The sequence below is a fragment of the Microcaecilia unicolor genome, chromosome 3, assembly GCF_901765095.1.
Source record: "Microcaecilia unicolor chromosome 3, aMicUni1.1, whole genome shotgun sequence".
Lineage (NCBI taxonomy): Eukaryota > Metazoa > Chordata > Amphibia > Gymnophiona > Siphonopidae > Microcaecilia > Microcaecilia unicolor.
The window spans coordinates 257784885-257809998 of NC_044033.1; the positions used below are offsets into that span (position 1 = coordinate 257784885).

Genomic DNA, 25114 nt, shown 5'->3' on the forward strand with positions numbered 1-25114 from the left:
TGTTGCTATTTGAGTTTCTACATGGAATGTTGCTACTATTTGAGTTTCTACATGGAATGTTGCTACTATTTGAGATTCTGGTGCTACTATTTGAGATTCTACATTGAATGTTGCTACCATTTGAGATTCTGTTGCTACTATTTGAGATTCTACATGGAATGTTGCTACTATTTGAGATTCTGGTGCTACTATTTGATATTCTACATTGAATGTTGCTAGTGGAGGCGTAATGCACGCAAGCATGCTTTGAGTGTAGTTGCAAAAGCCACAGAAAGGCGGTATATCAAGTCCCATTCCCTTTTCCCCTTTCCCTTTCTCTTGTGACGGTGACCTGATGCAAGAAGACCTACAGTGACCCCTGCTTGAATGGCCAGGGTCGGACAATGTAGCCGGCAGTGGCTGAAGCCTTAACAGTAATGGCACTTAGGCATGGTCCCCCAGGGATGGGACTGATTAAAGTAGCTTATGAGTTATATATAAAGTTAGTTGTTTCAGATAGAAGATGTAGTATTAGATAAACATGGTTAAATTGTTGTTAAGTTTGAAAATAAAATTTACTGTTCTATTTCTGTGGCCTTTACAATAAATTCCACTTTCGGAAGATAAACCTCATCGCAGTTGTGTTCATTAAAAAAGAAAGCTGTGAGAAAAGGCAGGAGGGAGAAGGAGCAGAGGAGGAGGGAGGGGGGAAGCAAAGGCCAAGCTGCTGCCTCCCTCTATTGAGCTCTGAAAACTGTGTCTGAGATCTAGGGTTGGTGAAACATTCTAAGCTAAGAGAGAGACAGATGTCAGACACATGCAGGTAAAACCGAGCGCTAAGGGGGGAGAGGGAGAGAGATCCCATCGGGTATTATCTGTCACCTTCATTACATGCAGCTAAAACTGAGCTCTGAGGTGAGAGAGAGGGAAAGAGAAAATCCCATCCTGTCCTGTCGCACTTCTTCATATGCAGGTAAAACAGAGCTCTGGGAAGAGAGAGAGATCCCATCATATCCTGTCAGACTTCTTCGTTACATGCAGGTAAAACACAGCTGTGAGGGGAGAGAGAGAGATCATCCTATTGTGTCCTGTCAGACACCTTCTTTATAAGTAGCTTAAAAGCCCATCGTGTCCTGTCACACTTCTTCATATGTAGCTAAAACCGAGCTCTGAGGTTAGAGAGAAAGCGATCCCATTGTGTCCTGTGACACATCATCTTCATAGGCAGGTAAAACCAAGCTGGGGGTGGGAGAGAGAGCGAGATAATTCTATCATGTCCTGACGCACTTCTTCATACATAGGTGTAAAAAGCACATAAATTTGCAGCAATAAAATACATGGGCCCACACAGGATCAGTAAAACCGGTCTTTTTATACAGCTGTATAATATATCTTATTGGAATAAGGAGGGAAGACTGGGAGAGAACTCTCTCTCCTTCCAAGTCTCCCTAAAGTATGACAATCCAGTGCTTACATTTATATCCTGAAACTTATACAGAATTCCATAGCATCAGCAAAACAGAAGGCAGAACTTAATCTAAGCAAACATGCTAAAAGTCTAAAGTATAAGGGGATTGATCAATAGAAAAACTTTTTACACAGCATTTCTCAACTGCTTTTAATTTGACATACTTTCTTTAATTAAGTACAAAATATACTTTACTTTTCCAAAAGAAGACATCTATTACAAATACTGATCAGTTTCAGACCTTCAGTAACCTCTATCTTACCAAATGGCCTTTCTTTGTCAATACAGAAAGGAGCTCTGTAGTAAACATTTTTATTTATACTCACTGACCTTCCCCTAGATCAACTAAGACAGTATTAGTCAATAACTCACTTAAGACAATTTCTTGCATTTTTTTACAGACATAGAGGCTTATTTTCAAAGCACTTAGCCTCCCAAAGTTCCATAGAAACCTATGGAACTTAGCCTCCCAAAGTGCTTTGAAAATATGCCTCATAGTTAACTCTATCTTTACCAGTTCCACAAGGGTAAAACAAAGCTCTGACGTGTGTGTGTGTGTGTGTGTGTGTGTGTGTGTGTGTGTGTGTGAGAGAGAGAGACAGACAGACAGAGAGAGATATCCCATTGCGTCCTGTCACAATTCTTAATGTGCAGATAAAACTAAGCTCTGAAGTGAGAGACAGAGAGAGAGACAGACAGACAGACAGAGAGAGAGAAAGCAATGCCATCGTGTCCTGTCACGCTTATTCGTGTGCAGGTAAAATTAAATTCTGAGGAGAGAGAGAGATCTCGAGATCCCATCGTGTCTTGTCACACTTCTTCATGGAGGTAAGAGGCTTTTTCATTTAACTAATTCACTCCACAACTATTATGTATACATTATTTAGTTGAGACTGCAATTCTAATGTTCACCACCAGAGGTAATCAGTTCTTTACTTTCTTTTCTTTTTGTAATGGGATTCAATAGAAATCAAACAAAATAAAACATGGAAAAGAAAATAAGATGATACCTTATTTATTGGACATAACTTAATACATTTCTTGATTAGCTTTTGAAGGTTGCCCTTCTTCGTCAGATTGGAAATAAGCAAATGATAACCTTTAGAGTGGACTAACACGGCTACCACACCTCTGTACTTGTAATGGGATTGAAATGCATAAGCCTTGCTTGGAATATGTTAAGGGTTTTTATCCTTTTTTATTATATATTTGTTATAATGTTTGTATTTTTTAAATATGGTAAACAGGATTATCAGTATAAAGGTACATTGTGCTTATTATATAATGCAGATACTTTATGTTGGACTGCAATTTCAATGCACACCACCAGAGGTTGTCAGTTCACCATCTCCTTTTTCATAAATTGGTATGCAATGGCTTATGTGGAACTCATTGATGTTTCTTTTATATATTTTTTTTATTTTTAATTGAGTTTTCTAATCCAGTTTTTTATTGCTCACTTGTCTTCATTTAGATTTTTGAATTTTGTCACATAGACAGGGCGGTAGTGAAGCACAACACAATTTTTTAAAAATATATCCACTATACATTTTCACTTTATATATAACAAGCAAAAAAAAAAAACATTTTGCAAAAAATGAAACGGGCCCTAGCAAGGCTATTGTCTAATCGTCATTATGTTTTAAATTCTCTGCCTTTCCAAATTGGGGTTTCTTTTTCTATTTTTTCCTCTTTCTCATCAGTCACATTCGCCACCCTGGACCTTTTCCTTGCAGTGGCTTGTTCCCTTTCAAGGGCCTTTTGGTCTTTGCTCATAGCTGCACGCGTGTTTCTTTGCGTTTCGGCTGTTCATGTGCATCTCCTTCCTGTCTTCCCTCTCCTCCATCCATGTCCTGCATTTTTCAGTAACTTTCCTCTATCCCCTGCCCTCCCCTCTATCCATCCATGCCCAGCAACTCTTCTCTCTTCCCTGCCTTCTCCTCCATCCATATCCAGCAATTCTCCTCGCCCCTGACCTCCCCTCCATTTCCAGTGATTCCTCCTTTGTCCCCTACCCTCCCATCCATGTCCAGTGATTCTCCTCTGCCCTCCCCTCCCATTGATTTCCAGCGATTTCTCCCATCCATGTCCAGCAATTATCCCCTGCCCTCTTCTCGCATCCATGTCCAGCGATTTCTCATCTCTCCCCTGCCCTCCCCTTCATGTCCAGTGATTCTCCCCTGCCCTTCCTCCCATCCCATCCCATCCCATCCCATCCATGTCCAGCAATTCTCCTCTGCCTGCCCTCCCCTCCCATCCATGTCCAGTGCCTCACCCCAGCCCCCACCTGCCCACCTTTTAAGCACCCGAGTTCCGGTTCAACCCCAGCCCTCACCTGCCTGCCCTCTTCTCCCACAACAGCCCTCCTTTCCTTCCTGTCACCCTGCCTTTAAAACTTTTATTTTACCTTAAGTTGCAGAGGCAGCAGTGAAAGCGGCAGGCTCAGCTTGGCTCGCCTTCAGCCTTCCCTTCCCTTTCCTCTGTGTCCCACCCTCCTCTGACGTAATTTCCTCTTTCCGTGAGCGTGGGACACTGAGAGAGAAGGGAAGGGAAGGCTGGAGGTGAGCTGATTATGTAGTAGCTCATTAGCATACGGTTACGAACCCAGCCAGCCATTCAGGGACACAGATTGAGAAATTATTATATAGGAGATTTTTTTGATTATCAGAAATTGGTTATTAGTGAACTGGTTATTGAGCTATATTTATTCTCTTTCTATCCATCACCTTTGACCTTTCTTGAGGCGCTATAATTGGTCAGTTACATAGTGTATGAGATCAATGCTGTTTTTGCAATGATGCTGGAGGATTCATGGAGCCATCGATTCCCTTGGTGAGGTAGCAGTATGTATAATTGATGTTACTTTGCTGCCATCTTGTGGATAAAATAGATTGTTGTTTGGCTAGAACTATTTGGTTGAGTTGGCTTTTTGCACCACTTGATTTCATAATGAAATAATTACGTGTTTTAAAATGATAGAATTTAGTTTCTTTTTCTTTTTTCTGTTCTTTAGTCATATGAGTCACAACACATATGTGAAGAGGTATCCAGTTCTCAACATAATTTGGTAGGCTTGAAGGGAAGAAGCTGGAAACTACAGGCCGATAAGCCTCACTTCGATTATTGGAAAAGTAATGGAAGCGATGCTGAAGGAAAGAATAGTGAATTTCCTGGAAGACAATACGGCATATTTTCAAAGCACTTAGCCTTCCAAAGTTCCATAGGTTTCTATGGAACTTTGGAAGGGTAAGTGCTTTGAAAATATGCCTCAGTTGCAAGATCCGAGACAACATGGTTTTACCAAAGGGAAATCATGCCAAACAAATCTCATTGAATTCTTTGACTGGGTGACTGGAGAATTAAATCAGGGATGTGCTATAGACGTAATCTACCTAGATTTCAGCAAAGCTTTTGACACGGTTCCCCAGGAGGCTCTTAAATAAACTTGACAGGCTGAAGATAGGACCCGAAGTGGTGAACTGGATAAGGAACTGGTTGACGGACAGACCCCAGAGGGTGGTGGTGAATGGAATTCATTCGGAGGAGGGAAAGGTGACTAGTGGAGTGCCTCAGGGATCGGTGCTGGGGCCGATTCTGTTCAATATATTTGTGAGTGACATTGCCGAAGGGTTAGAAGATAAAGTTTACCGTTTTGCGGATGATACTAAGATTTGTAACAGAGTGGACACCCGGGAGGGAGTAGAAAACATGAAAAAGGATCTGCGAAAGCTAGAAGATTGGTCTAAGGCTTGGCAATTAAAATTCAATGCAAAGAAATGCAAAGTGATGCACTTAGGGAGTAGAAATCCACGGGAGATGTATGTGTTAGGTGGTGAGAGTCTGATAGGTACCAACGGGGAGAGGGATCTTGGGGTGATAGTATCTGAGGATCTGAAGGTGATGAAACAGTGTGACAAGGCGGCCGTAAGTAGAAGGTTGCTAGGCTGTATAGAGAGGGGAGTGACCAGCAGAAGAAAAGAGGTGTTAATGCCCCTGTACAAATCGTTGGTGAGGCCCCACCTGGAGTATTGTGTTCAGTTTTGGAGGCCGTATCTTGCTAAGGATGTAAAAAGCATTGAAGTGGTCCAAAGAAAAGCTACGAGGATGGTATGGGATTTGCGTTACAAGACGTGTGAGGAGAGACTTGCTGACCTGAACATGTATACCCTGGAGGAAAGGAGAAACAGGGATGATATGATACAGATGTTCAAATATTTGAAAGGTATTAATCCGCAAACAAACCTTTTCCGGAGATGGGAAGGCGGCAGAACTAGAGGGCATGAAATGAAATTGAAGGGGGGCAGACTGAAAAAAAATGTCAGGAAGTATTTTTTCACGGAGAGAGTGGTGGATGCTTGGAATGCCCTCCCGTGGGAGGTGGTGGAGAGGAAAACGGTAACAGAATTCAAACATGCGTGGGATAAACATAAAGGAATCCTGTTCAAAAGAAATGGATCCTCAGGAGCTTAGCCGAGATTGGGTGGCAGAGCCGGTGGTGGGAGGCGGGGCTGGTGGTTGGGAGGCGGGGATAGTGCTGGGCAGACTTGTACGGTCTGTGCCCTGAAAATGACAGTTACAAATCAAGGTAAGATATACACAAAAAGTAGCACATTTGAGTTTGTCTTGTTGGGCAGACTGGATGGACTGTGCAAGTCTTTTTCTGCCGTCATCTACTATGTTACTACGTTACTATGTTTATATATATATATATTTTTAAAGCTATATTTATGTGATATGAATCTTTTTATTTTTTAATGACAACATGCTTAATTTTTTATGTTTTTTCCCATAGCTTTGTGTAGCTATATGTTATGATTTAGATATATTTGTGTATTCATATTTTTATTTATATGGATTTTATTTATGTTTTGAGTTATTCTTTTACTATAGTATTTTATTATGTATTATTATGCATATTGTTAATATGATTGTATTTGTTTATTTATAGCCCCTGAGGCGTATGTGTGGCAAAACATGGCCTGTGTCAGGCATTGTTGGTTGAATAAATTCATCCTCATATAGATTTCTTCATCTGTACTTTTTTTTTTTTTTTTATTTGTACCCCGTGTTTTCCCACTCATGGCAGGCTCAATGCGGCTTAGGTACTTATTTGTACCTGAGGCAATGGAGGGTTAAGTGACTTGCCCAGAGTCACAAGGAGCTAGCTGCCTGTGCCTGCAGTGTGAATTGAACCCAGTTCCCCAGGACCAAAGTCCACCACTCTAACCACTAGGCCACTCCTCCACTCCTGAGGTGTGAGAAAGGCAGAGATCCCATCACGTCCTGTTACATGTCTTCTTGTGCAGGTAAACCTAAGCTCTGAGGTGAGAGAGAGAAAGACAGAAAGAGAGAGAGAAAGTGAGAGGAGTGAGAGAGAGAGAAATGCCATCATGTCCTATCGCACTTCTTCAAGTGCCGGTAAAAAACAAGCTCTGAGGTGAGAGAGAGAGAGAAATCCCATCGCATCATGTCACATTTCTTCATTGAGATAAGAGGCTTTCTCATTTAACTAATTCACTCCACAATTCTAGGACACACATCATTTAGTTGAGACTGCAATTCTAAGCTTCACCACCAGAGGTCATCAGTTCTTTACTTTCTTTTCTTTTTGTAATGGGTTTGAAATGTATAAGCCTTGCTTGGAATATATTATGGGTTTTTATTCTTTTTTTGTTATATGTTTGTTATAATTAATGTTTTATATTTTTTAATATGGTAAACAGGATTATCAGTATAAAGGTTGTACGTTGTGCTTATTATATAATGCAGACACTTTATGTTGGACTGCAATTTCAGTGCACACCACCAGTGGTCCCAGTCTCCTTTTTTTAAATAAATTGGTATGCAACAGCTTATGTGGAACACATTGACATTTTTTAATATATATTTTTATTTTTAATTGAGTTTTGTAATCCGTTTTTTATTGCTCATATTAGAATAACATATTACATGTCTTCATTTAGATTTTTGTATTTTGGCGAGTATGTAGGGTGGTAGTGTTTAGCATAACACAATTTTTTATGTATATCCACTATACATTTTCACTTTATATCATAGTGTATATATATATATATATATATATATATATATAATTTTAGATTATCAGAAATTAGTTATTAGTGAACTGGATGAGATATAGTTATTCTCTTTCTACCCATCACCTTTGACCTTTCTTGAGGCGCTATCATTGGTCAGTCACATGGTGTATGAGATCAATGCTATTTTAGCAATGATGCTGGAGTGTACAGCGCTGCGTACGTCTAGTAGTGCTATAGAAATGGTAAGTAGTAGTAGGATTCATGGAGCCACCGTGTTGATTCCCTTGGTGAGGTAGCAGTTTGTATAATTTATGTTACTTTGCTGCCATCTTCTGGATTAAGTAGATTGTTGTTTCTTAGTAAACTGGCTGTTGAGATATATACATTCATTCTCTGTCAATCCATTACTTTTGGTCTTTCATGGTGTGCTTTAATTGGTGAGTAACATAGTGTTTGAGATCTATGCTGTTTTAGCAATGACACTAGAGGAGACAGAGTGCTGGGCTTGATGGACCTTTGGTCTTTTCCCAGTGTGGCGGTGCTTATATGCCTTATGTACGTCTTTTTAAACGGTAGAATTTAGTTTCTTTTTTTGTTTTTGTTCTTTAGTCGTATGAGTCACAACACATATGTGAAGAGGTATCCAGTTCTCAACAAAATTTAGTAGGCTTGAAGAAGCTTCTCTATACCCAGTGTACTTGAATGTAACTCACCTTGAGCTACTGCTGAAAAAGGTGTGAGCAAAAGACAAATAAATATATATTTATATTTTTAGTAAGTATATTTTTATTTTTTAATGACAATATGCTTAATTTTATATGTTATTTTTCCATGTCTTTGTGTAGCTGTATGTTATGATTTAGATGTTTTTGTGTATTCGTATTTTTATTTATATGGATTTTATTCATATTTTGAGTCATTCTTTTACTATAGTAATTTATTATGTATTAATATGCATATTGTTAATAGGATTGTATTTGTTTATTTATAGCCGCTGAGGTGGAAGTGTGGTGAAACAACGTGTGTCGGGCATTGTTGGTTGAATAAATTCATCTGCATATAGATTTCTTCTTCTGTTCTGCTTTTTGTATCACCGAACACTTGATGTGTAGGTAAAAACCAAGCTTGGAGAGAGAGAAAGAGAGAGAGAGATGCCATTGTATCCTTCACATGCAGGTATAACCAAGCTCTGAGCTGTGACAGACAGAGAAAGAAAGGTTAAGTTAGTCATTGCTTCCTTTTCCCCATGCAGCCACCATCTAGTACACTCAAAACAAATCAAGCAAACCTATGATCTGCTGCATCCTTGTTGTCATTCTTTATTGTTTGTAGCAATTTAATTTTAATCTCACTTATATTTCCAAACATGCAGCCTTGTGCAGCATACAGATGTACACAGAGGAAGTATTGGTTTCATCATCTGTTAGAGTACTGATTTGTTCTACATTTTAAATCATTGTGTCATTTTGAAGGGCTGGTTTTAGGACTTAAAAGGAGGAGGACCCCCCAAAAAAATATATATATATACATACATACATACATACACACACATTGTCCTCCTCCTTTTAAGGCATGTGCAGAGATGTTTTCACCTAGTAAAGGGCCACCAAAACAGACATCATTTTATGAGAATCAGGTTCTTAACAATCAAACTTACTATTTATAAATACAATTTACAAAAAAAACATTAATTAGGTTGAAACTGGGAGCATTTGATATCTTTTTTTTTTCTGTGCCTACATCAAAAGAAAATGATAGCATGTGGGAACTTGCTCCTTTTGTTTTGTGGAATACAGTAGTATATTATAAAAATTGTGCTTGCTTTTTTTTTTTAATTACCACAATGAGCTCCTTCTATTATCGACCATATAGAGATAAACGTTTTCAGGTTTGGTACAGAATAAGTCATCTCATGAATAAAATGTAAGAAAACCAATCAACTGCACTTGGGGCTTATAGCCCATTAATTGTGTTTAAAAAAAAGAAATCTGCATGAAACAAAATAGTTATTTTTATTTTGACTTCTAAAACCATTTGTCCCTGAAACATTTGTGGGAAAATGTGGGGTAGAAATGAACCATAAATAAATAATAAATAAATAAACATGCCTAAAAATGGAAAAATCCATTTGTGTATCTAAAATGTAAACTTCTACAAAACAGATGCAGATGTGACTCCATGTGCCCCAATGAAAAGAGAGTTTAACTTTACTTCCATTTAATTTCATTATATTCCTTCTTTATAATACCAGGCTTCCCAAGGCAGATTACAACAACAGTTAAGATGAACCCATCAGGAAACAGGATATCCTCACTGAAATTTCACCATCTATATTGTATAGAACCATGTAGAAAAATGAGCACACAGTACAGAATTTATAACTGCTTTTGCTCCCGAGTCCCACCTACAATAATTTTTTTAATGGTTTTAGTGATATTCTGTTTTTATTTCATGATATTTATATCTAGATATATGGGAAACTTTCAAATAAATGAGTAGAGAGGTGTGGTAGCCGTGTTAGTCCACTTTTAAAGGTAATCAATAGAAATAAAACAAAATAAAAATATAGAAAAGAAAATAAGATACCTTTTCTATTGGCCATAAAAAAGGTATCATCTTATTTTCTTTTCCATGTTTTATTTCTATTGATTACCATCAAATAAATGAAAAAGCTGTCCAATAAGTATAAACAATATATTTATTCATTTTTGTCCTCCTTTTAAGAGTTTTAGACTTGTTACAGATAGACCACGCATAGGCGGTGGCGGTCCCTTATTTCTAACGATCTTTTGCTATTGTTCTGGGTGAACTAAAGCTGCGCCTACTGGCTTCAGCTCTTATAATGGACTACATAGGCTCACTTCGTCTTCTGCTGTATCCAACCCCGCCCCTTCTTTCAAAACTCTCAGCTGATTGGCTGAGAGCAGAAGCAGCGTCTTACGCTCCGCTGCGCGTTCTAACGCTCCACTAAGTAGGCAGATGATTGGATGCGTCAGATAGACGACCGTTATTCTCGGTTCGCCAATTGGCCGCAGAGAATGCGGAAGCGGAAGGCAGTCAGCTTGTAGGTGACGTGAGAGTTACTCCCTTTCTCCGGTGGCGCGCGGGAGCGGCCATGTTGGTAGAGTCAAAACTCAATGACGGGGTGGTGCGGGCCCGGGGGATTAGTGAGACTTCCGGGGTGCAACTTGTGTGTGGGGTTAGTGAGAGTCCCGAGAGTACAGGGTGTGGGGAAAGGGAGTCACTGAGGGTGCTTGAGTACAGGGTTTGTTTGGGGAGGGAGTCACTGAGGATGCTGGGATATAGGGTGTGGGGGGAGGGTTTGGGAGAAAGGGTCACTGAGGGTGCTGGGGTACAGGGTGTGGGGGGAAGGTGCTGGGGTACAGGGTGGGGAGAAGGGGATACTCAGGGTGCTGGGGTACAGGGTGTGAGGGGAATGGTGCAATGAGGGTGCTGGGGTACAGGGTGTAGGGGGGGAGGGGGTCAGTGTCCTGGGGTACAAGGTGTGGGAGGAAGGGGCCACTGAGGGTGCTGGGGTGCAGCAGTTGGCCTTGTGCACTTGTTCATTGATCTCTCTCATTCTTTCCAGCTCTTTATGCAGAAGTTCCCCGCTGTCCCCTTCACTTTCAGCCTCTCCCTTCGTTCCAGATCTGCAATCAGTGGGGCTGTGAGTATGACAGGAGATTGCATGTACACTGTATGTGTGTGTGTGTGAAAAAGACCCCATGCACTATTTGGGTGGAGGGGGAGGGACTTTAAGTATGACAGACCCCCATGTACTACTGGGAGGAGGAGGGAGGGGATTAAAGCATCATTTCGGTTTGTATCTTACCAGATTAGTCAGGCAGATAGGCAACTGCCTTAGTAAAACAGATTCAAAGACGTGGCAGCGCCCAGCACACAGGAACCGGAGGGGCGGTTATATGCATGAATGGCGTGAATATATCTTTTTATAATTACATCTAGAACACTACTTTTCAACCCTCTCCTAAAAACATACCTAACATTCCACCTCTTCCTGGTTCTTTGACAGCAAATAAATCATTGGAAGATGTCGTTTCTACCATGTTAAAGCTCGCAACAGTTTGCCCTTAATTTTAAAAAAATCCTAAAAGTTGCAAGCTTTCTACTGACAATTATCGTCTGATCTCTTCTTTATCATTTTTTTTTACCAAAGTTCTTAGAAAAGTTGGTGTTTGAACAACTGACTGAATTTTTAGTGAAAAATGTGTTGGTCCCGTTTGTCTGGCTTTTGTCTGAAATATGGTACGGAAGTATTGTTATTTAATTCTGTGAGCATCGGTTTTGATCTGATGATATTTTTAGATAAAGTTGCATTTCCCCTTGAATATTGCTAAACCTGTAATTTAGGCTTTATGTAGTGCCAGATCTGTCGAAGTACCAGTATTTCAGTTCAATGACTTAAGTATTCCTTTTTTGAAAGAAGTTAAGGGGTCCTTTTACTACAGTGCACTTACAGATTTAGCGTGCATGAACAATTAGGAATATACTGCGTGTCTTATCGTTTAGCGCACCTTAGTTAAAAGGACCCCTAAATATTTAGCAATACATCTAAATTGCACTTTCTTCCAATCAAATCTTAAATGTAATTTAAAAAAATTTTTTTTAAACTATGCGGCCCTTTTACTAAGCGCTAAAACGTAGACCGCTACTTTTAGCATGAGGGTTTCCCACACACTGAGGCCACTTTTAGTGTGGTGGTAACATGGCCACACACTAATTTTCCAATTAGCGTATCAGCTCTTACGGCCACCTATTTCCTAGACCAGTGATGGCGAACCTTTCAGAGACCGAGTGCCCAAACAGCAACCCAAAATCTAATTATTTATTGCAAAGTGCCATTCCCCCTCCCCTGTCCCACCTCCACCTCCCTCCGAGTTCCAGGCCCCCTCCCTCCCTCCGGAGTGCCAGGGTCTCCCTCCCCCTGAGTTCCAGGATCCCCCCTCCCCTCCCTCCCAGTTCCACAGGATCCCCCCTCCCTCCGAGTTCCACAGGGTCCCCTCTCCCTCCCTCCCTTCTTCCTAGTTCCAGAGTCGCCGTCCCTCCCTCCCTCCCTTCGAGTTCCAGGCTCCCTCCCTCCGAATTTTAAAAGTCATCTCTTGACTTACCTCGTCGGGGACGGGTTACGGCAGCCGGCAGCAGCGCTAAAATGCGTGCAGGCTTGGCCTTTCTCTCCCTCTCTCTCTCTGAGCTCTGGTCCCACCCTCATTTCCTGTTTCCGCAAGGGCGGGACCAGAGCTCAGAAAGAGAGAGAAGGGTCAAGCCTGCACGCATTTTAGCACTGCTGCCGGCCGCCGTAACCCCTCCCCGACGAGGTAAGTAAAGAGATGACTTTTAAAATTCGGAGGGAGGGAGGGGGCCTGGGAGAGAGGGAGGGACGACGACTCGGGAACTCGGAGGGAGGGAGAGGGAGGGAAGGGGGGACCCTGGAACTGGGAGGCGACTCTGGCTGAGGTGACGGCGCACGTGCCAACAGAGAGGGCTCTGCGTGCCATAGGTTCGCCATCACTGTCCTAGACGGTAAGGGTGCGCTCGCTCAGGCCGCTTGCAGCAATGTACTTGTGCTACCTGATTAACACACGGAGACGCCTACTCTCTGCCCATAAATACGCCTCCTGCGCTAAAAAATAAGACCTCTTTTTTTAAATGTGGGATTAGTGCGTGGCGAGAGGCACACTATGGACCTTGCTAGCATTTTTAGTGCACGCTAAGCATTAGAACGCGCTAAGCGTGTAGATGCCCATAATTCCTATGGGTGTCTACACGGTTAATATGCACTAATTTTTAGCACATGCTAAAAGCACTAGTACACCTTAGAAGGCTTAATACACTGCCACTTCTAAACAAAGGTCACAGTGGTTCACAAAATCAAAAATCAGGTATAAAATAGAACTCCATAATGAGATAGAAAAGAACTAGTCAACCACGCCATCCAAACAGATTCTCCACACATTCAACAACAGCATCTAACACTCGTCACTTAATAGAACGTATTATCTCTGTACAGGGTAACCAAGTGCTCAGCATTAGAGCGCCTGGATCGGGAAACCAAAGGCAAACATGAAAAAAAAAAATGAGTTTTGAGAAGAAACTTAAAACGCGGAAAGGAACATTCAGGCCTTAGAGTGGGGAAAGTCCTTCCAGAGCTTAGGGCTAAAAAGAAAAATGCACAGTAGTGTGTTGATTCGTAGTGGGTCTGTTTGGAGGAAGAAAGGCCGAGGCGGTGGGAAGGTGGCGGACCTCACGTGTCACTTAGAAGGGATTTTAGATAGTGCTAGGGAGGAGCTGGCTGTCTTGGTACATGTGGGTACCAACGACTTAGGAAAATGTGGGAGAGAGGTTCTGGAAGCCAAATTTAGGCTTTTTGGAAGAAAGCTTAAATCCAGATCCTCTAGGGTGGCATTTTCTGAAATACTTCCCATTCCACGCGCAGGGCCTAAGAGACAGGCAGAGCTCTGGAGTCTTAATGCATGGATGAGACAGTGGTGCAAGGATGAGATTTGTTAGGAACTGGGCAACATTCTGGGGAAAAGGAAACCTATGCAGAAAGGATGGGCTCCACCTTAACCGGGATGGGACCGGGCTGCTGGCATCAACATTTAAAAAAGAGATAGAGTAGCTTTTAAACTAGGAACGGGGGGGGGGGGGGGGGGGAAGGCCGACAGTCGCATAGGAGCGTATGATTCGGAATAAGGTATCTTGTAAGGATATCACCCAGACAGGGTTTATTGATAGTGAGTATGAAAAACAGACTGTAGTAGATTCAATGTCCATAAATAAAAATGATAAAAACCAGGCAAAAAATAGCAAATTAGTACTGACAAGTAACAACACGCTGTAATAAGGAATAAGAAGCCTAGCTTGAAGTGCCTATATGCAAATGCTAGGAGCCTTAGACATAAGATGGGAGAATTGGAATATATTTCACTGAATGAAGATTTAGACATAATAGGCATCTCTGAGACCTGGTGGAAGGAGGATAACCAGTGGGACACTGTCATACCGGGGTACAAATTATATCGTAGTGATAGGGTGGACCGGTGGTGCTGAACGTTTGTGCCCTTTATACATCTACTAGACTTTGAGCCCATAAAAACGAGCTATTATAGGAAGGGGGGGTTGAAAGGCTCGCCCCCACCGCCGAGTTCGCCGCTGCCCCCCCCCCCCCGAGTTCGCGCCCCCCCCCCCCACCGAGCCGTCACCACCCACCTTCCACCCGGCCGGCCCTCGCTCCGCTATTGAAACAGCGAGAGTCCGGGAACGCAGCACTGAGCTCTGCTGAGCTGCCGACGTCGGCCTTCGTTCTTCTCCTGCCTGGCCCGCCCTCGGTTGTACGTAACGTCGTCGAGGGCGGGACAGAGGCAGAGAAGAAGAAGGAATGGCGATGTCGGCAGCTCAGCAGAGCTCAGTGCTGCGTTCCCGGACCCTCGCTGTTTCAATAGTGGAGCGAGGGCCCGACCGGGTAGAAGGTGGGTGGCGGCGGCGACTCGGGTGGGGGGAGCGTTAGACGGCGGTGTCCCTCCCTCAGCAATGCGCAGTACAGACCCTCTGTGTTCCGCCCCCCGTCATCACGTATTGACGTGGGGGCGGGGCAGAGAAGGTCTCTACTGCACATTTGCGAGTGAGTACGGTCACTCGCCGTTTATATGTTTGATGATTCCTCAAACAGAGGCACTGCAGGTGTTGGAGAAAATTTTGGATCTCGGACCACGGCCCCAACTGATTCCCACAGATTTCCTCCTTGAATTGATACAGATTACGCTATCAGAAAACTACGTTACATGCGACCACAAGTATTATTTTCAAAGAACGGGTGTTTCCATGGGAGCCGCTTGTTCACCCACGATTGCTAATCTATTCATGGAAGCCTTCGAAGTAAGATGGATTTACACGTCGGACGTGCGATATGCTGGTTCCGCTATATAGATGACGTTTTCATGATATGGGGGGGGGGGGGGTACAGAGCCCCAGTTATAGAAATGCTAAGTAGTAGTAGTAGTAGTAGTTATCACAGTTCTTTAAAGAATTAAATGAATGTCATGAGACCATCACATTTGAACCCAAGCATAGCACCACTGGCATCGCCTTTCTAGACATCTGGGTGGACTTTCATGAGGGTCAACTGGAGACATCAGTGTTTACTAAGCCCACTGACAGAAATACTACTTTGCAGTTTAACAGTATGCATCCAGATCATTGTAAGACGAACATACCTTTTGCTCAATTCTTGAGACATAGAAGGTTTTGCTCCTCTAAAGAGAGGTTTCAATATCATGCTAACAATCTGGAAACCAAGTTGTTAGATCGGGGTTACCCAAGAAAATTGGTGTCCACAGCTAAAAAGAGAGCGCTTCACAATCACAGGGAATGGCTGTTACGTCTGAGAACAGATTCTCAGGATATTAAAGAGGTATTGACTTTTGTAACCCGGTTCAATTCTCATTCCAATATCATGACAAAAATTATTAACAAGCATTTACCATTACTACAGATACAACCTTGCTTGCAAAACCTTAGGATCTTATTTGCATTTCAAAGAAACAGTAATTTGAATGATACATTATGCTTGGTAGACACTTGAAATAGACAGAGTTCGGGATACATCAAGGAGGGTTCACATACAGCATGTGGGAATTGTTCCGTATGCGACAATATGACTGAATCGAAGGAATTTGTGGATCAAGAGTATAGGGAAGGTGTATGCTGTCCCCGCGATTACTAATGTACATCGAAGAATCAAACCTATAAATGGCAAGTGACCGACTCACCTGCAAATGCGCAGTAGAGACTTCCCTCTCTGTCCCGCCCCCGCGTCAATACGTGATGACGGGGAAGGGGGGCGGGACAGAGAGGGAAACTGCGCTGAAGGGGAGGGAGGGAACCGCTGACGTCGCTACCGCTCCCCCCCCCAAGGTAGCCGCTACCGCCCCCCCACCCCCGGAGTCGCCACCACCCCCCCTTCACCCGGCCCGGGCCCTCTCTTCGTTATTGAACTTACAGCAGCGCCGAAACAGCAGCAAGCAGCTCAGCTTCAGCTCCCGTCGGCCTTCCTTCCCTGCCTGTGCCCCGCCCTCGCCGACGTGACGTCACATGAGGGCGAGGCACAGGCAGTGAAGGAAGGCCAACGGGAGCTACTGCTTGCTGCTGTTTCGGCGCTGCTGTAAGTTGAATAACGAAGAGAGGGGCCCGGGCCGGGTGAAGGGGGGGGTGGTGGCGACTCCGGCGTGGGGGGGGGCGGTAGCGGCTACCTTGGGGGGGGAGGGGACATGGGACGTCTCAGAAGGAGGGGGGCCTTGGGAGCTGGGAGGGAGGGAGGGAGGGAAGGAAGGGGGCCTGGGAGCTGGGGGGGCCTGGGGCCTTGGAACTGGGAGGGAGGGAGGGAAGGGGGCCTTGGAGCTGGGGGGCCTGGGGCCTTGGAACTGGGTGGGAGGGAGGGCGGGGGGACTTGCAGCTGGGAAGGGGGGAGGACTGGAGCCTTGGAGCTGGGAGGGAAGGCAGGGGGGCCCTTACAGTTGTGAGGGAGAGCAGGGGGCCTTGGAACTGGGGAGGGAGGGGAGCTGGGGGGGCCTTGGGAGCTGGGGGGGCCTGGGGCCTTGGAACTGGGAGGGGAGGGCGGGGGGCCTTGCAGCTGGGAAGGGGGGAGGACTGGAGCCTTGGAGCTGGAGGGCAGGGGGGCTGTTACAGTTGTGAGGGAGAGCAGGGGGCCTTGAACTGGGAGGGCGGGAGGGAAGGGGGCCTTGGGAGCTGGGGGGGAGGGCCTGGGGCCTTGGAACTGGGAGGGAGGGAGGGCAGGGGGCCTTGGGAGCTGGGGGGAGGGCCTGGGGCCTTGGAACTGGGAGGGAGGGAGGGCGGGCAGGCAGGGGGCCTTGCAGCTGGAAGGGGGGAGGACTGGATCCTTGGAGCTGGGAGGGGAGGGCAGGGGGGCCCTTACAGTTGTGAGGGAATGGGGCCCCTTACAGTTGTGAGGGAGAGCAGGGGGCCTTTGAACTGGGAGGGAGGGAAGGGGGCCTTGGGAGCTGGGGGGGAGGGCCTTGGGAGCTGGGGGGGAGGGCAGGGGGCCTTGCAGCTGGGAAGGGGGGAGGACTGGAGCCTTGGAGCTGGGAGGGAGGGACAGAGGGGGCCTTGGAGCTGGCAGGGAAGGAGGATGGCAGGGGCTTTGCAGCTGCAACGGGAGGGGGGCCTTGGGGAAAAAAACATTCCAATACCCGCCCGTTTTTACGGGCTTAACGGCTAGTGTCATATACATTATAAGCTGCCCCTGTGGATTAAATTATGTTGGACAGACTTCTCGCCCGTTGAAGATTAGATTGATCGAACACAGGTTTTGTATTCAATTGGAGAAAACATATGAACCCATGGTGTCACACTGCATGACCGACGTTCTTCTTTAAATTCAGTTTACGTCTTGGTAGATGAGTCGGTCCTTGCAAAGTTTGAAACAAGATCCCAGCATAACTATTCGAAGAGCTGATAAAGGGGGAGCTGTCGTTGTACAGAATACAATGGACTATATGATGGAAATTAGACGACAATTATCAGATAAGGATACATATTTGGAACTGGGTGAGGACCCCTCAGAGATGGTTCAGGAACATATTGCTAGGCTCACTAATAGAGGCAGAAAACTGGGTTTCTTGACTAAAAAAGAACATACATTTTTGAATTTTCGGTTCTTTAAAGTCCCCATTTTTTATACTTTGCCTAAGATCCATAAGAATACACGCAAACCACAGGGCCGGCCTATTGTGTCGGCCAAAGGATCTTTACTGGAATGCTCAGCACAGTTTATTGATAAAGTTTTGCAACCTCATATGTTGACCATCAAGTCCTTTGTACAAGACGGCTCGCATTTTTTGAGGTTGTTGGAATCCTTACAGGGGCAGCTAACCCCAAATATGATATTGGTGATTTTAATTACCCCCATATAGACTGGGTTAATGGAACATCAGGGCATGCTAGGGAGGTAAACTTCCTCGATGAAATAAAGGACAGCTTTATGGAGCAGCTGGTACAGGAGCCGACGAGAGAAGGAAAAATTCTAGACTGTCATTTGTGGAGCGCATGATCTGGTACGGGAGGTAACGGTCCAGGGGCCGCTTAACAATAGTGATCATAACATGACTTTGACTTTGAAATTTGCATTCAAAAAGGTAAACATAGGAAGTCAAATATGTTAGCGTTTAACTTTAAAAAAGGAAGCTATGATAAAATGAAAAGAACGGTAAAAAAAAACTTAGAGGAGCGACTGAGAGGGTAAGAAACCTACAACAGGTGTGGATGCTGTTCAAAAACACCGTCCTGGAGGCCCAGGCCAAACATACTCCACGTATCAGAAAAGGAGGACGGAAAACCAAACAGCCGGCGTGGTTAAAAAGTGAGTTTCTTTTTGCTGCAAAAGTAGAGGGCATGCCGGCTGCGCAGCATAAACTGCTGAGGCAGGTGGTATGTGTCGCCCGAGTGACAATCGCCCAGCACTGGAAACGACAGGGGGTCCCTTCGGTTAAGAGATGGCACAATAAACTGAAACGTGTGTGAGAATGAAAGACTTTTGGCAGTCAGGAAACATCAAACGCACAAGTGGCATGACATATGGCCAGGGGTGTGCTGGTAAATTGTTAACAGGGGGCTCTCTCTCTCCAGCAAAGTAAAAGAGAATTCAGGAGGGGCCCAAGCCCACATTTTGGGATCCATTTGTTAAAGTAGCCATGGAGAACCGGCTCCCAAAATTCTTAAAAACTTAACAAACGGCTCTCAAGAGCCTGTGAGAGCCTGCTCCAGCACACCACTGCATATGGCAGTTTTTTGTTAATGCAGCAGGCAATGTTTAGAGCAGGCACATATGAGAAGTGTGAGTGGCACATAGTGAGACAGTTGTGTAGGGCGGGGAAATAGATGGGGGTGGGAGGGATTGGACAGGATTTAGCAATAGAGGGGGGCTGTTGATAAGATGGGGGATGGGGGGAAAAAAAATTTTTTTCAATAAAAAGTTGAAGTTTCTACAGTTTATATTTAATTGTTGTACTGTGGCAGTAAATTGCACTACCTGGTTTTCATCTTGTCTGGACTACATTGTAAATATGCCAGTGTAGAGCGATAAATATTGTTTGTTGTCTAATGAGAATTTTCAATAAAAGACTTCTTACAAATAAAAAAAAAAAAGTGAGCTAAAGGAGGCTATTGGAACCAAAAAGGAATCTTTCAGAAAGTGGAAGAAGGAACTGAATGAAGAAAATAAAAAGCGGCAGAAGGAATGTCAAGTCAGATGCAAAGCGCTGATAAGAAAGGCAAAGAGGGATTTTGAAAGAAAGATAGCGTTAGAGGTGAAAACTGATAGTAAAAATTTTTTTAGATAAATTAAAAGCAGGAAGCCGGCAAAAGAATCGGTTGGCCCGCTGGATGACCGGGGTGTAAAAGGGGTGATCAAGGAAGACAATGAAATAGCAGAAAAACTAAATGAGTTCTTTGCTTCGGTCTTCACCAAGGAAGATTTGGGTAGGATACCAGTGCCGGACAGGGTATTCGAAGCTAAAGAGTCTGAAAAACGTAATGAAATATCTGTAAATCTGGAAGACGTAATGGAGCAGTTCTGCAGACTGAAGAGTAGCAAATCTCCTGGACCGGATGGTGTTCACTCCAGGGTACTGATAGAACTAAAAAATGAGCTGGCAGAGCTACTGTTATTGATTTGTAATTTATCCTTAAAATTGAGTTTGGTACCGGAAGATTGGAGGGTGGCCAATGTAACGCCGATATTTAAAAAAGGTTCCAGAGGAGACCTGGGAAATTATAGACCGGTGAGTCTGACGTCGGTGCCGGGCAAAATGGTAGAGACTATTATCAAGAACAAAATTACAGAGCACATTCAAAAGCATGGACTAATGAGACAAAGTCAACATGGATTTAGTGAAGGGAAGTCTTGCCTCACCAATCTGCTGCATTTCTTTGAAGGAGTAAACAAACATGTGGACAAAGGTGAGCCGGTTGATATTGTGTATCTAGATTTTCAGAAGGCGTTTGATAAAGTCCCTCATGAAAGACTACAGAGGAAATTAGAGGGACATGGGATCGGAGGTAGTGTCTTACTGTGGATCAAAAACTGGCTAAAAGTTAGGAAACAGAGAGTAGGATTAAAAGGTCAATATTTGCAATGGAGAAGGGTAGTTAGTGGGGTCCCCCAGGGATCTGTGCTGGGTCCTCTGCTTTTTAACATATTCATAAGTGACCTGCAGATGGGGGTAACTAGTGAGGTAATCAAATTTGCCGATGACACAAAGTTATTCAAAGTAGTCAAATCGCGGGAAGATTGTGAAAAACTACAAGAGGACCTTACGAGGCTGGGCGTCTAAATGGCAGATGATGTTTAATGTGAACAAGTGCAAAGTGATGCATGTGGGAAAGAGGAACCCAAACTATAACTATGTCATGCAAGGTTCAGCGTTAGGAGTCACGGACCAAGAAAGGGGATCTAGGTGTCGTCATTGATGATACGTTGAAACCTTCTGCTCAATGTGCTGCTGTGGCTAGGAAAGCAAATAGAATGTTGGGTATCATTAGGAAAGGGATTGAAAACAAAAATAAGGCTATTATTCTGCCATTGTATCGCTCCATGGTGCGACTGCACCTCGAGTATTGTGTTCAATTCTGGTCGCCATACCTCAAAAAAGATATAGTGGAATTGGAAAAGGTGCAGAGAAGGGTGACAAAGATAATACAGGGGATGGGATGACTTCCCTGTGAGGAAAGGCTGAAGAGGCTGGGGCTCTTCAGCTTGGAGAAGAGGCGGCTGAGGGGAGATATGATAGAGGTCTATAAGATAATGAGTGGAATGGAATAGGTCGATGTGGAGCGTCTGTTTACGCTTTCCAAAAATACTAGGACAAGGGAGCATGCAACGACGCTGCAGTGTGGTAAATTTAAAACGAATCGGAGGAAAATTTTCTTCACGCAACGCGTAGTTAAACTCTGGAATTCGCTGCTGGAAAAAGTGGTTAAGGCAGTTGGCTTAGCGGACTTCAAAAAAAGGTTGGACGGCTTCCTGGAGGAAAAGGCCATAGAATGTTATTGAATGGACAAGGGAATAATACACTATTTCTAGGATGGGCGGGATAAATTGCTTTCTTTTGGCTGCTGTCGGTGACAGGATGCTGATGGACTCTTGGTCTGTCCCAGCATGGCAATGCTTATGTTCTTATGAACTTTAATCCAGGGAATGAAGAGTATGTGTGGGCAGGAGAGTAGGAGATTGTAAGCAGTGCGGGTGATACTGCTTCAGTTCTCTCTCCCTGTACCCTTCCTTGGGAACTCCCATGGTTAGTTTTGTTATTCTCTTTGCTGCTTATACGTGGAATAAACTGAGTCAGCGTATCGTGTTCTGTCTCTGGCACTATTCCGGTTTGGCCCAAAAGTCCACCTTTTTCCAGGATGCTTTTATATCTTTATCGGGTTGTTGTTGCCTTCATTTCCAAGTTCTTTTTAGTCATTCCCATAGTAAATTAAACTCTCTAATTCTATTACTTGTCCTGCCTGTATGTCTTGAATTTGTTTATTGCAAAACTCTTGTAGCTGGCATATCACAACAGTCCTATATGGATAACAAATTTATATACATAATAAATTACACTTACAAATTAGTAAACATACATTGTCATACAAACAAAAATTACTTCAAAATAAACACTTGAACATATGTCTGACATCCTGCAAAAATCACAAACATTAGTGTGATCGGCAACCGAAACTCCTTCAATTAAATGACCTAAAAGCTTGTTGATACTGTCTTTAACGTCTACTTAAATTGTGCCATGGCCTTTACAGAATGCACTTGATAAGTTAACTCATTCCAAGCCTTAGGTGCAGTTGTGTAAAAAAATCTTTGATCTTAAATCTTCAAGTCTAATCACACAAAAGGAAGGTACATTGTACAAAAGAGTATACGAAGATCATAGAGACCGCACCAGTTGATATAAATGCAGAGATTCAGCTGTAATCGTTGAGACTGCATTCGTCAAAACTTTAAAAACTAATGACAAGATTTTGTGCTGAATTCTAAGTTCAATGGGCAACCAGTGCAGCTTCATCGATATAGGAGAAATGTGCTCAAATCTATTGAATCTGCACAAAACCCGAGCCACAAAGTTCTGTGTTAATTGACGGACCTCAAACTCTTCTTTGGCAGACCTAACAGCAAGGCATTACGGTAGTCAAAACATGAACAGATAGTAATCTAAACAACAGTTTGGAAATTCTGAACTGATAAATACTCTTTCAACCTATGGACCAACCTTAGTCTGGAGTGAATAATTTGAATGATTTTCTTTATATGCTCATGCATATTCAAAGCGGGGCCTAAATCACTGCAAGGGAACATTTTTTTTTTTTTTTTTTTTACTAGAGAGATCTTTATCTGATCAATTTCAAAAGACAGAGGAAAATCAATTGGTGAACTAATTAATAACATCACTTATGTCGTAAGAACATAAGCAGTGCCATACTGGGACAGACCAAAGGTCCATCAAGCCCATTATCCTGTTTCCAACAGTGGCCAATCCAGGTCACAAGTACCTGGCAAGCTCCCAGAACAGTACAATACATTTTATGCTGCTTATCCTAGAAATATCTGTCAAAAAATGGATGGCAATGTTCCACCTATATAGAGTAGATCATACACAACCAACTAGTGATAGAACATAAAGTACTCTGTGCTATGTAATTTCTAATTTGTGAAGGGGAAGTCTCATTACGGTCACTTAGCACTTTTTATCACCGGAAAGGTGAGCCTGTACTTTGTGACTATTTATAATCATCGACTGCCCCCAGCCTCCCGTAGTGCAAAATTATCATTCAAAAAAGTGTCCAGAGCTGTGCCCTTAATGTTTTTACTAGTCTCTTTTTTTTTTTGTTTTGCTCTGCTAGTCATAAATATATGCACTGTCTTACAGCACTCGTACTGAGATTACTATTGATTGCAGGAAACCATTAAATATCTTCAATCAGTGTACAGCCACAGTTTTCACAGTGTTAGGCACATCTTGTTCCATACTTTGCCTTAAAACAACAGAAATCAAACAAAATAAAACATGGAAAAGAAAATAAAATGATACCTTTTTTATTGGACATAACTTAATACATTTCTTGATTAGCTTTCGAAGGTTGCCCTTCTTCGTCAGATCGGAAATAAGCAAATGTGCTAGCTGACAGTGTATATAAGTGAAAACATTCAAGCATTACTATGACAGTCTGACAGGGTGGGAGGATGGGGGTGGGTCGGAGGTATGCATGGGGACATCAAAGCATATCATTGATATTCTAACAGGATGGGTGTGGATAGGTGAGGGGTGGGGTGATCAACAGAGACATACAGCTTTATGGTTTATAATGGGCTAGGAACCCCAGGTCCTTGTTAAGTCCTTTCTTATTTTCTTTTCCATGTTTTATTTTGTTTGATTTCTGTTGATAACCTTAAGAGTGGACTAACACAGCTACCACACTCCTCTCCTTTAAACAACCAAACTGCAGCTGTGTATTAGTTCAACAAAATTGAAAACGCATCTGTGTCACTTATCGGAGTGGTGGTGTAGCCTAGTGGTTAGTGCAGCGGACTTTGGTCCTGGGAAACTGCGATCGATTCCCGCTGCAGCTCCTTGTGACTCTGGGTAAAAGTCACTTAACCCTCCGTTGCCCCAGGTAAATCTGTGTGTGATCCCAGGTAAACTCAAAATCCCGACAGGAGCCTGTTTTGCAATGAATGATAACTTTGCACTATGGGAGGCTGGGGGCAGTCGATGATTATAAATAGTCACAAAGTACAGGCTCACCTTTCCGCTGATAAAAGTGCCTAAGTATGAGACTTCCCCTTCACAAATTAGAAATTACATAGCACAGAGTACTTTATGTTCTAGTTGGTTGTATATCCTAGAAATAAGCAGTGGATTTTCCCAAGTTCATCTTAATAATGGCTTATGGACTTTTCTTTTAGGAAGCTATCCAAACCTTTTTTAAACCCTGCTAAGCTATTTATTCACTTCATAAAATAATTTTGCTGTCATATTTTGAATCATCTGCAAACGTTTTAGTTTATATTGACACTCAACCAGTAACAAATTGCAATAATTAAGTCTTTTTATCATCAATGAATATATTAAAATCTGGGTTATTTTAAGTTCATCTTAATAATAGCTTATGGACTTTTCTTTTAGGAAGATATCCAAACCTTTTTTAAACCCTGCTAAGCTATTTATTCACTTCATAAAATAATTTTGCTGTCATATTTTGAATCATCTGCAAACGTTTTAGTTTATATTGACACTCAACCAGTAACAAATTGCAATAATCAAGTCTTTTTATCATCAATGAATATATTAAAATCTGGGTTATTTTAAGTTCATCTTAATAATAGCTTATGGACTTTTCTTTTAGGAAGATATCCAAACCTTTTTTTACCCCGCTAAGCTAACCACTTTTACTACATTCTCTGGCAAAGAATGCCAGAGTTTACGTACACATTGAAGAAATATTTTCTTCGATTTGTTTTAAATTTACTACTTTGTCGCTTCATTGCGTGCCCCCTAGTCCTAGTATTTTTGGAAAGAGTAAACAAGCGATTCACTTG

At 43.0% G+C, this 25114-nt stretch overlaps 1 protein-coding gene across 2 annotated transcripts in view; it reads left to right on the plus strand.

Moving 5' to 3' along the window:
- Positions 1 to 10558: 10558 nt before the first annotated feature.
- The window catches only part of JOSD2 (Josephin domain containing 2), a 36457-nt gene continuing 21901 nt past the window's right edge, over positions 10559 to 25114 (plus strand). Inside the window, exons 1-2 of one of the 2 annotated variants that reach the window (XM_030198028.1) lie at positions 10559 to 10606; positions 11075 to 11152. The gene's annotated coding sequence lies outside the window, so the exon portion shown is untranslated. Of the gene's footprint in view, positions 10607 to 10627; positions 10685 to 11074; positions 11153 to 25114 lie in introns of those variants that run through there. The other variant, XM_030198030.1, reaches the window with a different exon arrangement.